This window comes from Zootoca vivipara, chromosome 4 (genome assembly GCF_963506605.1).
Source record: "Zootoca vivipara chromosome 4, rZooViv1.1, whole genome shotgun sequence".
In the NCBI taxonomy this organism is placed as follows: Eukaryota; Metazoa; Chordata; class Lepidosauria; order Squamata; family Lacertidae; genus Zootoca; species Zootoca vivipara.
The window spans coordinates 72,268,313-72,282,243 of record NC_083279.1 but is presented as its reverse complement, the minus strand read 5'-3'; the positions used below and the strand labels follow the sequence as shown (position 1 = coordinate 72,282,243).

The following is a 13,931-nucleotide window of genomic DNA, read 5'->3' as shown; positions in this document are numbered from 1 at the left end:
CAGATGGAAAGTGGAAGAAAGAGCCTGGGATGGTGCTCATCTTTGGGGCAGTTCACGAGTGTAAATTGGCTGCTTATTTTCCTCACATGACCTCTCAAGTGTAGCTCACGTGCTTAGACTATATGACATCCTTCCTGCAATGCACAGCAAGCTTTTCTCTGATGTAAAAAATGCTGCTGCAACTGCTGATGTGTCTACCACAGGTTGTATCTGTGGGATATCCAGCCTCATATATGCTGAACATTAATTGATGCATGAAGGGGTTAAGATCATAGAGTAAGTTGTCCTGCCATGCTTATGGTATCCAAATTTCCTTATTATTTTGCGCATATATATAGTCCTAATGAAAATTCATTAGCATTTTGGTTTGATTTTTCTCCTCATCTTCACATTTTTGTATGCAATTTTGCCCCAAACACACAATTTTGCAAAGCAATTCCTCCTATTATAAACCCCTTGGTATGCTAGTTTCATTAATATATGCATTTTAATGCATAATTTACCGTAGTATATGCAATTTTGAACACATTACTTGACTGGAGAACTTCATTTCGAAATTCAGACATGTGAGTTTTAAAGGATTGTTGTTGTTGTTTAGTCGTTTAGTCGTGTCCGACTCTTCGTGACCCCATGGACCATAGCACGCCAGGCACTCCTGTCTTGCACTGCCTCCCGCAGTTTGGTTAAACTCATGTTCGTAGCTTCGAGAACACTGTCCAACCATCTTGTCCTCTGTCGTCCCCTTCTCCTAGTGCCCTCAATCTTTCCCAACATCAGGGTCTTTTCCAAGGATTCTTCTCTTCTCATGAGGTGGCCAAAGTATTGGAGCCTCAGCTTCACGATCTGTCCTTCCAGGGAGCACTCAGGGCTGATTTCCTTAAGAATGGATAGGTTTGATCTTCTAGCAGTCCATGGGACTCTCAAGAGTCTCCTCCAGCACCATAATTCAAAAGCATCAATTCTTCGGCGATCAGCCTTCTTTATGGTCCAGCTCTCACTTCCATACATCACTACTGGACCTTTGTAGGCAAGGTGATGTCTCTGCTTTTTAAGATGCTGTCTAGGTTTGTCATTGCTTTTCTCCCAAGAAGCAGGCGTCTTTTAATTTCGTGACTGCTGTCACCATCTGCAGTGATCAAGGAGCCCAAGAAAGTAAAATCTCTCACTGCCTCCATTTCTTCCCCTTCTATTTGCCAGGAGGTGATGGCAAGGATAACGTCATTGAAAAATGGCTGCATTTTGGTCATTTGCAAGTAAATTTGCTTGTAAATGCAAACTGAATCAAATTTCTCTTCCATTCATACTTTTCATTTGCTGGGATTTTACACCTGGTTCATCTTGTCTATAGCAGAACTGACGGGACACATTTAAAGGAACGTGAGAACTTTTCAGCCAGCAAATTCATGAATAGCTTAAAATTATAGTACTGAGCAGCTAAGCTAGTAAAAGTTTGCAGAGCAGTTCTGCATTATCTTCATCATCAGGGATCTGTAGAATTCCCTCCACATGAGGAGTGTTATATCTTTAGTTATCTTTAATTGATAAAATGGAAAATATATTCTTGGAAAGCTATTTAATGTTCCTTAAGGGGCAGGTTTTTTAAAAAAAGAAAAAAATGTTATGCTCTGCATGCTCTATTTTCTTATTTTATTCACTCTTCTACCTATAATGGCTTTTATTCTTTGATCTAAGCTATCAATTTTAATTGAAGTGTTTTCTGCCTTCTCTGGTGATGTAAAAGATATTTGCATTTCACAATCTTTAACAAAAAAAACCCCAACTGATAATTTTAATTTTTAAAAATCCATCTTGGGAGGAGAAAAACACTTTTCTAAACTTCTCACTACAGTACAGAAATCTGGTAGGTTGTGGAATTCCTTATGTTGCAAATTAACTGGCTGAAAGGAAAACACCACGCTGTTGCCACACTTACCGTGTTTCCCCCTTTTTAAGACACCGTCTTATAACCTTTTTCCCTCAAAAAACCACACGGTGGCTTATTTTCAGGGGGTGTCTTTTTTTCTTTTCTTTTTTAAAAATGCCGGTACAACTGGGTCCCACTGGCTCAGGATGCTCGGCGCTCTCTTCCACGCGCATTATCAGCACCACACTCTAGCCAACTGAGCTATCCAGGTTTTACAACATAATCCTGTAACATAATGCACAACATGATGTACATAACATCCATTAAATGAAACAAGAAAATAAGGTGATTATTTAAATACAATACATAATACACAGCAAGCAATGGCAGCAATTGAAACTGGGATTTTTTTAAAAAAAATTATTCTTTTGTCATGCTACGTGTGTCCTCTACCATTATTGCTGTCAACCAGGCTGGCAGCAGCTCTCCAGGATTTCAAACTTGGGGGTACCTGGCGGTTAAACCTGGGATCCTTATGCATTCTCTCCCTTTCCCCTCCTACCCATCCTGAGTCAAGGGCTCTCCTTCCTTGGAGGCTTTTAAGCAGAGGCTGGATGGCCACCTGCCATGTATGACCTAGCTGAGATTTTTGCATTGTAGGGGGTTGGACTAGATGACCCCCGAGGGTCCCTTCTAACTCTACAATTCTACCGATTCAACAAAGGGCATAATTATCACCATCACCAAACTGGTCCAAGCAACTAAGGAGAACGTCTTGCATACACCCCTGTCCTTTTGATTGGCAGCTAAGCTTCGCCTGGCCGGCTTCCGAGTTGCAGCACCCGATTCTGCAAAGCTCGCCGCGCTGATGGGAGGACGCCCGCCTGCCTGCCGCGCAAGAAGTTAGGCAGAGCCGCACAAGCTGCACAAACTCTGCAAAGAGGCGGGGGCGGGGGCAGTCCTGCCGAACGGGTTGAGTAACCCCGCCGGCGGGATACGGAGATGGCGTAAGGGAGCTGCCCGCTTCTGAGACGGCCTTTCGAGAGCCTCGCTCGGGCGGCAGAGAGGCGCTCCAGGGCCGGCGGCTCTCCTCGGGGACGGGAAGAGCCGCATTTCCTGAGGGGAGCAGCCTGCGGGCTGGGCTCTGGGGAGGGGTGGGAAGGTGCTTGGCCCCTGCTGCCCCCTCAGCTGTGAGGTAAACCTGCAACGAGCCCACACTTTTCTCTTCACAAGCAACGAGCCTCTCTCTCTTTCCTCCTGACGCTCGTGCCCTTGGTGCTCCGTGCGGCGCTGCTTCGCGCTTTGTTAGCGCTGCAGCTGCCGCCGCTTCCGGACAATGACCCGACCTGGCAGGCTTCTTCCTCCTGCCACGGCCGGCATTGCAGGAGCTGGGTCCTGCTAGCTTGTGCCCTCGGTGCTCCGTGCGGCACTGCTGCACGCTTTATCGGCATTGCCGCCGCCGCTTCCGGGCACCGACCCGACCCGGCAGGCTTCCTCCTCCTGTTACAGCCAGCGTGCTGGGTCCCGCTAGCTGGTTGGGGCGCTCAGTGGTCTTGCTCCGCACATCGCGGAAGTATGGCTTATTTTCGGGGTATGTCTTACATTTCTCAAATGATTAAAAACCCTGCCATGGCTTACTTTTTGACTACGTATTAAAAAAGGGGAAACACGGTATCCTTGAGTTTATAGAATACTTATATTTTTGACAGGTTTGTTCCTTAGCTGCCACCTATGGCAGCTGCTGGACCTGGGTCTTTAAAAAGTTTGCTGCTTTGTTTATTATAACAAGTGGTTTCTCTGGAACCTTTCTGACTGTTTCCAAAATTATCCAGAGATAATTAGGACTGGAGTGGGGATGAAGTGTCATTCTTCTAGGTCAGGGGTAGGCAACCTAAGTCCCGGGGGCCGGATGCGGCCCAATCACCTCCTCAATCTGGCTCACAGACAGTCCAGGAATCAGCGTGTTTTTACATGAGTAGAATGTGTCCTTTTATTTAAAATGCAACTCTGGGTTATTTGTGGGGCATAGGAATTCATTCTCCCCCCCCCCAAAAAAAAGTTCAGCCCACCACATGGTCTGAGGGACAGTGGACTGGCTGAAAAAGTTTGCTGACCCCTGTTCCAGGCAGACTGTCTCTGGGGCTGAACCACACTTTAATCCACTGCAATCTGAATTTGCAGTGTTCTCCACAGATGCAGTAGGGAATGGGTTGCAGACCTATATATGCTTACTGAGATGTAAGTCCCTCATTGGGGTTTACTTCCAGGTAAGTGGATATGAAACTGCAGCCTCAAAAAACATTCCTTGGTTGTGTGACAATGTCAGATGGGCAGTGTACAAATATATCATTATTGTTGTTGTTATTATTATTATGTATTGTCATAATTCCTTTTCATTAAGGTGAAATCAAACATCAACTTGCAAAGTATAAGAAACTTAAAAATTAGCAAATCACCCAGTCTGCCCGTTAAGAACATAAAAAGGTCCCTGCTGGATCATACTAAAGACCCATCTAGTCCAGCATCCTGTTTTCATAGTGGCCAACCTATGGGAGATTGGCAAGCAAGACCTGACTGCATCCCCACCCTACTTACTATTGATTCCCTGCATCTGGTAGGTAGAGGCATCCTGCTTCTGACAACACAGGCAGGTTGTGGTGGAAGCTCAATGAAAGCATTGACCCAGTGTGTGGCGGAACTTCATGTTAGAGATTATGAAGAAATGGAACAAAAATAGAACTGCCAACATAGTTATGACTTAATATAACTCTGTGGTGTGGCTAAACTTGGAATACTGTGTCCAGTTCTGATTGATCCACCTTAGAATAAGGCACCCCCATTTCCCAGGGACAGTCCCCAGATTTATAAATCAGTCCCCTGACAAAATCCATCCATTCTGACTGAAGTTGAAATGTGTCCCCGGATTCATTTAAAAAAAAAAATGGTAATGTCAGGGGGGCCTGATATGGCTACTCTAGTGTAACGACTCCAGCATGGTCTTTTAAGGCTTTTATTAAGTGCGGATTATTTACAGTGTTCAGAGCGGTAAAAATGCATCCTTAAGGTGAGGTGTCAGAACCTCCGAATGGCGATTGGCGCGTTTTCTTCCAGCACCAAAGCTTTGGCAGACCCAACCTCTTCCCCCTACGTTTGCGTCGCAATTCGGGAGTTGGGGGGATTGGCCTCCCCCCCCCCCCGTGCGTCCAACTTCCTGTCCCACCTGAGGCATGGGCTCCACAACCTTGCCTGAGCCTCGGACCCCACTTCCTGACTCTCCGCTGGAGGCAGAGCTCTCCTTACTCTCTCCAGCGCTTGGGGATGGGCTGGAACTTAAGATGGGAGGGACTTCCCTGTATCCCTTGTCCCTCACAGGTAACCTTACCTTAGAAAGGTTATGATAGTTCTGTGAAACATGCAGAAAAGCAACCAAAATGATTAGTGGGCTGCAGCATCTACCTTATGAAGAAATGTTACAACATTTGGGGCTTCTTTTCCAAGCACAATTCAAAGTGTTGGTGCTGACCTTTAAAGCCCTAAATGGCCTCGGTCAAGTATACCTGAAGGAGCATCTCCACCCCCCATCATTCTGCCTGGATACTGAGGTCCAGTGCCAAGGGCCTTCTGCACTGCGAGAAGCAAAGCTACAGGGAACCAAGCAGAGGACCTTCTTGGTAGTGGCACCCGCCCTGTGGAACACCCTCCCACCAGAGATGTCAAAGAGAAAAACATCTACCAGACTTTTAAAAGACATCTGAAGGCAGCCCTGTTTAGGGAAGCTTTTAATGTTTAACATATTATTGTATTTTAATATTTCGTTGGAAGCCGCCCAGAGCTTATTATTCTTAGTTTTGAAAAAAAAAAACATGAGCAAGGGAGGACATGAGAGTGGTGTATAAAAAGATGCATATGGTGCAATAAGGCAATCAATGGCTACTTAATCATGATGGCTATAAGCTACCTCCAGGATCAGAGGCACCAATTATTGGGGAACATTAGAAGGAGATTGCTATTGCACTTATATTCTATCTATGTGTGTCATAGAGACATCTAGTTGGCCACTATGGGAAACTGAACTAAATAGGTCTTTGTTCTTATGAGTCTGTCTTATAGCTTCTGAGGTGGTCTAAACCAGGGAGCCCATAACGTTTGAAAATATAGTGGATAATATTGTGGAAGGCTAACATTGTTGGTTATAGGTTGTTTCTTCCTTGGACCATGCACGTTCCTAGTCTTTGAGGGAAGAAGCTAAGAGGAAAGGTGTGTGTCAACATCCCAGTCTCTCCCAATGCAGCAGTTGGCCAGTGCCATACTCAGTTTGGTACCAAACTATGAATTCAAATAAATACTAAACCTTTAAAAAAATGTCATAGACATGTGTAATGTTCTTGCCCCCCTGGTCTTTTTCTAAGCACAATTCAAAATAATTTTCCTGAACCAAAATAGCCCCAAATTGTACATATTTCCCTAAGGCAGATATGTGTGTTGGGTTTTTTTTAAAGAAAGAACACTTAAAAGGCTCCTGGTATGTTCAACATTCCTAATTTAAGTGATTAGTTTCCTCCTTGAAGAAGTCCATTAAGGCATGTACTAATTTATTTTGAGGTCTATGGAGAAAGACCATTAGAATGGTGCAAAATGTTGTATTGAACTGTCTGACACTAAAGTAATGATTATTGAAGTGAAAGAAGTTGTGAAATGCTGCATATGGTGCAAATACAGCAAAGGTACATTGTACAGTATTTCTCTTGTTCAATCCTCATTGTACCTTAACTGGTGATTTTATGGTGATGTGGAGCTGTTGCGTGGTCCTTTTACATTTTGGTTGGTTCCTGCTGATATAAATCAAACACACTGTCCTCTTGTTATTTGTCAGGTTTTAAAACCCCAATTTTAATCACTTCATACAGGTATCTAATTTGAATCAGGCTGGCAAGCTGCAGGGCTCTTGTGCTTGTTTAATTGGTATCTTTCTCATCACATTTGAATGAAGTTGCACACGCACTGCAGGACATCAGCAGAGACAACTGAATAGTCAAGGCTGTCACTCTGGAAACAGGATGGTGAGATACTGCCAAGCTAAAGAGAGAGCTAGGGTCAAATAGATTTTTTTTTATAGCATTTCTGCCTATTTCGGCTTGTTGTAAAGTTCTATGGAAATAGCTTGGCACGACTGATTACATATTTAATATATGGCATTGATAATTCTATATAATACTGCCAGAATGTTCAGTGTATGTGTGAGATCTGTGCTACCATTTTGTATCTGTTTACAAGACTATCAAATTGTTATGTGATAATGCCTCAGTCTGGCCTTGGTCATCCTGTCAAGACCTACTGGCTTTGTTCACATATAATAGTGAACCATGGTTTAGCATAATGCGCATAAGCCACGATGAATTTCAGACTCGCATTCTTTTCCCTCCCCTACTCTCATGTGGAGGGGACTTCAGAAGCATTTACTTTCAGTTTTAGTTAATCAGTTTGTCACGTAGTCTGGCATACAAATTATAGTTAGCACTAATTATTGTCAGATTTAAACAAGCCATCTTAAGTAGTTTCCGAAGCTACGTAGTGTCCATCTACAATTAGTCTGAATGACACGGCAAACTGTGGTTAACTAAAACTCTATGTGAAAGCTTCCAAAAAGGGAGGGAGGGAGGGAAGAACATGTGAGCCTGAGGCTCTGTATGACTTGTGTACATCACAATAAACTATGGTGTGAGTGCAGCCTCAGTCTGATTACAAATATGTAGGGTCCAGTTGTCTTTATTCTGTTCTAGTGCTGTGGCAAAAAATAATAATCTCAGGTGTTGTTTTTTACTGTTCTCCATAAATTTTCTGGAATTTTCTGGATGGCGTGCAAGTTCAGTGTTGTGCAGCGGCCAAGTGGTGTTTGTGAGGTATCCTTTATTTCATTGTACAAACCATCTCTCCAGTGGTCTGCACTCTGCAGCTTTCCGGAGTTCCGGTATACCCTGTGATGTCCACAGCTGAGCTTTTCTGTAAGGATGGGAAGGTGGGTCCACTGTCTCACATGTGTTGACACCTGTTTGTTTTTAAAAAGTCTTTTATTTTTAAAGAAACCAATGCCGAAAGGTTTCTTATGGTAAAAGAGAAGGTGTTTCTTAAAAACAAAACCAGCAACCGCAACAGTCTGAGGCACTTGGTCTCCGCTATCCCTGCCTTCCACAGCTTTCAACTCAGGGGAAAACATGAGGTAACTTCTCCTATGGGGCTTTTTCCGATCAGGAAACACAGGCAGCCTGAGAGGCTGCAGAAAGCTGGAGAAATGTTTGATGGAAAGGAAAGCTCACAAACCACCCACAGCCACTTTGCAACAATTAGTTAAGCTGAACCCCACACTAACCAGAATTCCAAAGAAATTCCAAAATGTCCTGAGAAAGAGGCAGAAAAATGGGAGTGGGGGAAGCTGTTGATAAATTGGAGGGCAGGTTTGGGCACTGTTCTATTCTGTTTCCCCCCCAGTTTATATCCCACACAATGCCCAAGGTGGCATATTTCTGACTAGGTAGCATGCAGTCCTTGAGGAGACCTGGTGACAACACTCATTCTTGCTGAACTCCGTGTATGTTTGGCAGCCAAAGCCTACATTGATGCTTCTTACAAAAGTTATACCAGTACTTGCACTATACTTACCATAGAAAAAGTGTTTAGGGTTGCCACCTGTCCTATATAATACAGGATTGTTCTGTATCGCTGCAGTGGGAAGGTAAACGATGTTTCCGTGTGCTCATTCCACCAGAAGCATTTTAGTCATGCTGGCCACATGACCCAGAAAGCTGTCTGTGGACAAACGCTGGCTCCCTCAGCCTGAAGCAAGATGAGCACCGCAACCCCATAGTCGCCTTTGACTGGACTTAACCGTCCAGGGGTCCTTTACCTTTACCTGTATTTCAATGTAAAATGCTATATTCTCTCTGTCTCTTGTGAATTGTTCTTGATTTTATTGTTTTATCTTTTTGTAAGCTGTTGTGAGGTTTTGTTTTCGGGTTTTTTTTTTTTACTGTCAAGTGGTGTATAAATTTTATTAAATAAATACAGTAGAACAGAAATGTCTATCTTTCTCCTCATCTTAAAACGATTAAGTAATTAAGGAGGAATTAAGGGAGCCAGTGTGGTGTAGTGGTTAATATTGGTGGGCTTGTAATCTGGTGAACTGGGTTTGCATCTCCACTCCTCCACATGCAGCTGCTGGGTGACCTTGGGCTAGTCACACTTCTCTGAAGTCTCTCAGCCCCACTCACCTCACAGAGTGTTTGTTGTGAGGGAGGGAGGGAGGGAAAGGAGAATGTTAGCTGCTTTGAGACTCCTTTGGGTAGTGATAAAGCGGGATATCAAATCCAAACTCTTCTTCTGCAGTTTGGAGAAAACTTTTAGTTCCTACTTTTCTAGTCTGAACAGAGCATGGATCTATGGTTTAGTCTGCCTTAGATTTTTAAGTACTGTTTGGATTGCCAACACTCAGGTTGCAGTCTCAAGACTGCCATTCCCAAGGGTGTTTTCTGTGTTACTGCTTAAAACTGCTGGAGCAGTTACAAAATGTGACTGCTGTACAGGGTAACCCCCCCCCTTTTTTTTTTATAAAATGCTGCAGTAAGATGTTACAGTTACACGTGCAAACAAAGGAGCATTGTAGAAAGGATGGCTGCTCCCATCAATACATCAGGGCTACTATCTTTCCCTCATACAGTTACCAGGAAGCAATGGCACATTGTGATATGCTTCTGGTTCCTGGAGTATTTCCAGAAGCATTTTTACCTGTGTTTTGAAGCTGACACTAGCCGTTTCACACGGTTGAAAGAGAGAATACATTAAAGCAGCCCTTGGACTCCCTCGTAAGTACTGCCTACATTTTTGGATCCTTTTACATTTCATTTTTCTGTACATCCCCCCCTAAAATGATCAGGACAGGATAGGCTGTGCTTTGGGGCACAAACAAGAGTGTGGGGGGAGGAATGGACTCGGGCTGTTTGTCCATTTCTTGAATGTGATCAGTTCCTATGCTTGTCTGATGAGTTTCATGGCAACTATTCATGGCACTACTGTGTCTCCCTGGCTTGTGGTTCTGCTATAGGTACTTGCTGTGAAATCAACTTAACTTACAGGGGAGCTGATTACAGGCCTTAGGATAGGAGCATGGATCCCCATATGGCATTAATGTTTTTAGCGGCAGTCCTGCTGTGTTTGTAGGAGCTGGTCTAAGAGCCAATACTATGCACCAGTGTAAGTCCCATTGATCAGCTTTTGTTTTCAGAACCAAAATATAACCATTAATAGTAATTTAAACACATCATAAATACTCCTCCCCCCCAACAAAAACCCACACGCATACATGTGTGTTAGTGCTAGTTCCCTCAGCAGTTGTCATGCCCGAGAATCCTGCTAACTTGGCACAGGCTGAATTAGTGAATTCCAGAAGGGTTGAAATAAATAAGAGGTTCAGTATAACTTCATGTGGAAAATGACTCCTAAGGTACCTTTTCAATCTGCACTCAACTCAAAGGTGATTCTTCCTATTAACAATGATACTTTATACTCTCAGGTGGAGGTTTGGGAGCACACTGACTTAATTGTCCTAGACATTCTTGTGGTTGTTATTGTTACTAATACACATTTGAGCAGCTGATGAATCAGAAATGACTCAGTTCAGGCAAGCAAGATTGTTGTTGTTTCTTATTCTTACTTTTAGCTTGCCTTAAAGAGTAGGCCAGAATTGAAACCAGAATATTTTATCTAGTTAAGTTTCCTATTCTGTGCCACTGGAGAATTTGTTCTATTGTTCTTTGGAAATAGTTGTGTTAACCTACAAGACTTTCTAGGCTCTTCTGCTGCACTGCTGTATCCATTCATCAAGAGTAAGCCCCATTAAACTCAATAGAACTTACTGAGTAAAATGTAGACTATATTTCTAGAAACATTTAAGGGCCAAAGTATACTTGGCATTAATAATATGCATAGCTGCCAAGTTATCCCTTTTTTACAGGGATTTTCCCTTATGCTGAATAGGCTTCCTCGCGAGAAAAGGGAAAACTTGACAGCTATGATAATATGATGTACTGTTGAGTGCAAGCTTTAACAAGTTTCCTGTGTAAGGGCCCTGATTCATATCAGTTGGGGTAGTGGGTGTAACCCTTTGCCCACTGTAGTGCTCCCAATTCAGCTGGGAGGCATGCTTACTATTTATACTGGGAAGAAAGCTCCCATTCCAGTTTAATTAGGGTGATGAAAACCAAAATGGGCAACACCTCCAAAAGGATCAATTCAAAATGGGTGATGTGCAATGAAAAGGTCAATGTGGGATGTAAGAGTAAAGTGATCCACACTGGATAAAATAGACTATCTTTGTTTATACGCTGGTGGGGTCTGAATTCATGATAATTAAGGAGAAAATAGATATTGGTGGAAAGCTTTGACGAAAGGCTTTGACAAAAAGCTTTGGAAAAGGTGAATTCCATTCTGATATTGTAGTGGTGTTATGCCATTTGGAACAGTGTGTATACTTTTAGTTGCTGCATCTCACAGAGGATCTTGTAGATCTGGAAACGGTACAGAAAAGGGTAGCAAAAACTTTAGTGGCCTATGAGGAAAGGTTGCAAAGTCTGAGACTTTTTAGTTTAGAAAAAAAGTAGTTGTTGTGAACCCCTGGCCTACCTGGCAGCAAGTTATCATGTCAAGTCCCCAGTCCAGGGTCAAACTACATGTCCAAGCTGATGCACAGCCCCACAGAGATCCTGACACATCCAAGCTGAGGTCCATCAACATGGGCCATTGAGCAGACAAAGTACCTCAGCTTTGCTTCTTGTTTGTACTCTGCATGCTGTTTGCATCATCTGGGCTTGACGAGACATGTGACCCTCACCTGTTCCAAGCCTACTTCAGCTAAGAAATCCCACGCCTCCTCCCAGAGCTAACCACCCCCACCTGGCCAGCTAGGTTGCTGGGCTGTGGGCCCTTGACTGACTCAGGCCTCCTAAAGTGCCCTGCCTGCTGCTCCCTACGCCTCAGAGCCTGACATGTTTGTGGAGATAGGTGCCCTCTGGTTCTGGTGATGGTTCCTGCTGCTCTGGTTCCTGTGCACTGACCTCCCCCATCTCCTCGTCACCCTCTGTCGCCCTGTGAGTACTTCCTACACCAACCTTTCCTTCCCCATCCCCAGCTTGCTCCAGTGAGTGCCAGTCGCCGGATTCTCCTCCTCCTTGCTGTCCTGCCAATTCATGACAGCAATAGGGGAGGTGATGAAGGTTTAGAAAGTTATGCATGGTGTGCGGAAGGCATGTAGAAAAATGTTTTTCTCCCTCTCTCATAATACTAGATTCAGGGTTATCGATTGAACCTGAATGGAGGGAGATCTTAGGTCGGACAAATGAATAAAAAAAGCAACCAACAAGCAGTGGGTTTTACCAACTACATAGATCTGCTGGCACAAGGATTCCCATTTGCATAATGGAACTTCTCTGCTCCCTGGATGCGCCTGTACCACCACCCCCCTTTAAAAAACTGCTCTGGATTGTTGGGGCCAACCCCTAGACCAGATCCATTTAGCCTGCATCCCATTGGCTTGATTGAAGCCTGCATCAAGGGACCTACCAATTGGGTGTTGTGGATATCCAGTCATATCCACCCACAACACAAGGGTTTGGTTGCCAGGTCTCACCACAACACATGCCCTCTTTAAGGGTGGACCTGATCTGTACTGGCTCACACTACATATTAAATTTTTTGGATATATGCAGTCTTCAGGTTTCAGACACAATATGCACCCAAGTACTAGTTGTTGGGGGGAGAAATGCAGCAGGACAGGGTATTTGCCTCTGTGTTGTGCTTGTGAGCTTCCTACTGGCACCTGGTTCACCACTGTGGGAAACGGGATGTTGGACTAGATAGGCCTTTGGTCTGATCCAGCAGGGCTTATATCTTCTTACTGGGTTCAATAAAACCAAAGTTTTCTATACTAACTTGAGTGTTACTTAAGTGTTATGATAGGATTGTTAAATTATAGGAAACCTTGGAAATGTCTTTACATCAAGGCCATTTTTGCTGCCTTTGTTAGACTTATATTTTCCCATCATGGAACCCAAGACAGCATACGTGTAGTTCCCAGATAGTCACCATCCAGGCACTGACTAGAGTAGACCTTGACTCTAGTCTTCAGGAAGGTGCTTTCAGACTGCACCCTGGGACTATTACAGTAGATAGGTTGTAATGCTTAAAGTTCTAAGTTGTAGTGATGGGGCAAACTCACTCAATTATGAACAGAACTGGATTTGGACATACAAACTATTTCCCCAAGTTTAAGCATTGCTTATTCTGAGCTGAATTATGTCGCTGGGAGATGCAAAAGGATCTGATTCCATACCCCAGACTCTCAAATGAGCCTCCAATTTCCCATCCTACCATCCTGTCTACCTGGCTTGCTGCTCATGGGTCAAGTAGCGGGTTGGAAACAAAGGTCTCTCTTGCCCCTCTCCTTTATGGGATTGGGTATTGCTGTTATGGCTGTGAGCAAGACACCAGGAACATTTCCCCATTTCTGGAAAAACAACATATACCTGGTTTATAGCCATAGTAGTGTGTCAGAATACATAGGGTTGCCAGGGCACTCCGAAAGTTGTTGAGCTTTTCGATTGAACTTGCCTAAGATCCAGGACAAAGCACTGCCTTTCAGAAATTTCCCCCCGGACGTCAATTCCACCTTTGAAATCCCGGTAATGTCTGGACGTTTGGCAGCCCTAAGAATACAGAGAGGGGAAAGAAACTTCCCTTTCCCCATTCAATGAAGTGAATGGGTCTTATTTTAGGTAATAAAAAAGAGGACGGGTTCCTACTTCAAAGGACTTGTTGTTGTTGTTGTTGTTTAGTCGTTTAGTCGTGTCCGACTCTTCGTGACCCCATGGACCATAGCACGCCAGGCACTCCTGTCTTGCACTGCCTCCCGCAGTTTGGTCAAAGGACTTATAATCTAATAATAGCTGCAAGGGGGACAACAGTGGAAGAGCAGGGAGATGGAGGGAGATGTAAACAAGAAAAGATAATGTGATTATCATGT

At 43.9% G+C, this 13,931-nt stretch overlaps 1 protein-coding gene across 5 annotated transcripts in view; it reads left to right on the top strand.

The window, feature by feature from the left end:
- The window catches only part of ZBTB20 (zinc finger and BTB domain containing 20), a 496,349-nt gene that overhangs the window by 19,574 nt on the left and 462,844 nt on the right, over positions 1-13,931 (top strand). The gene's annotated exons all lie outside the window — the stretch shown is intronic.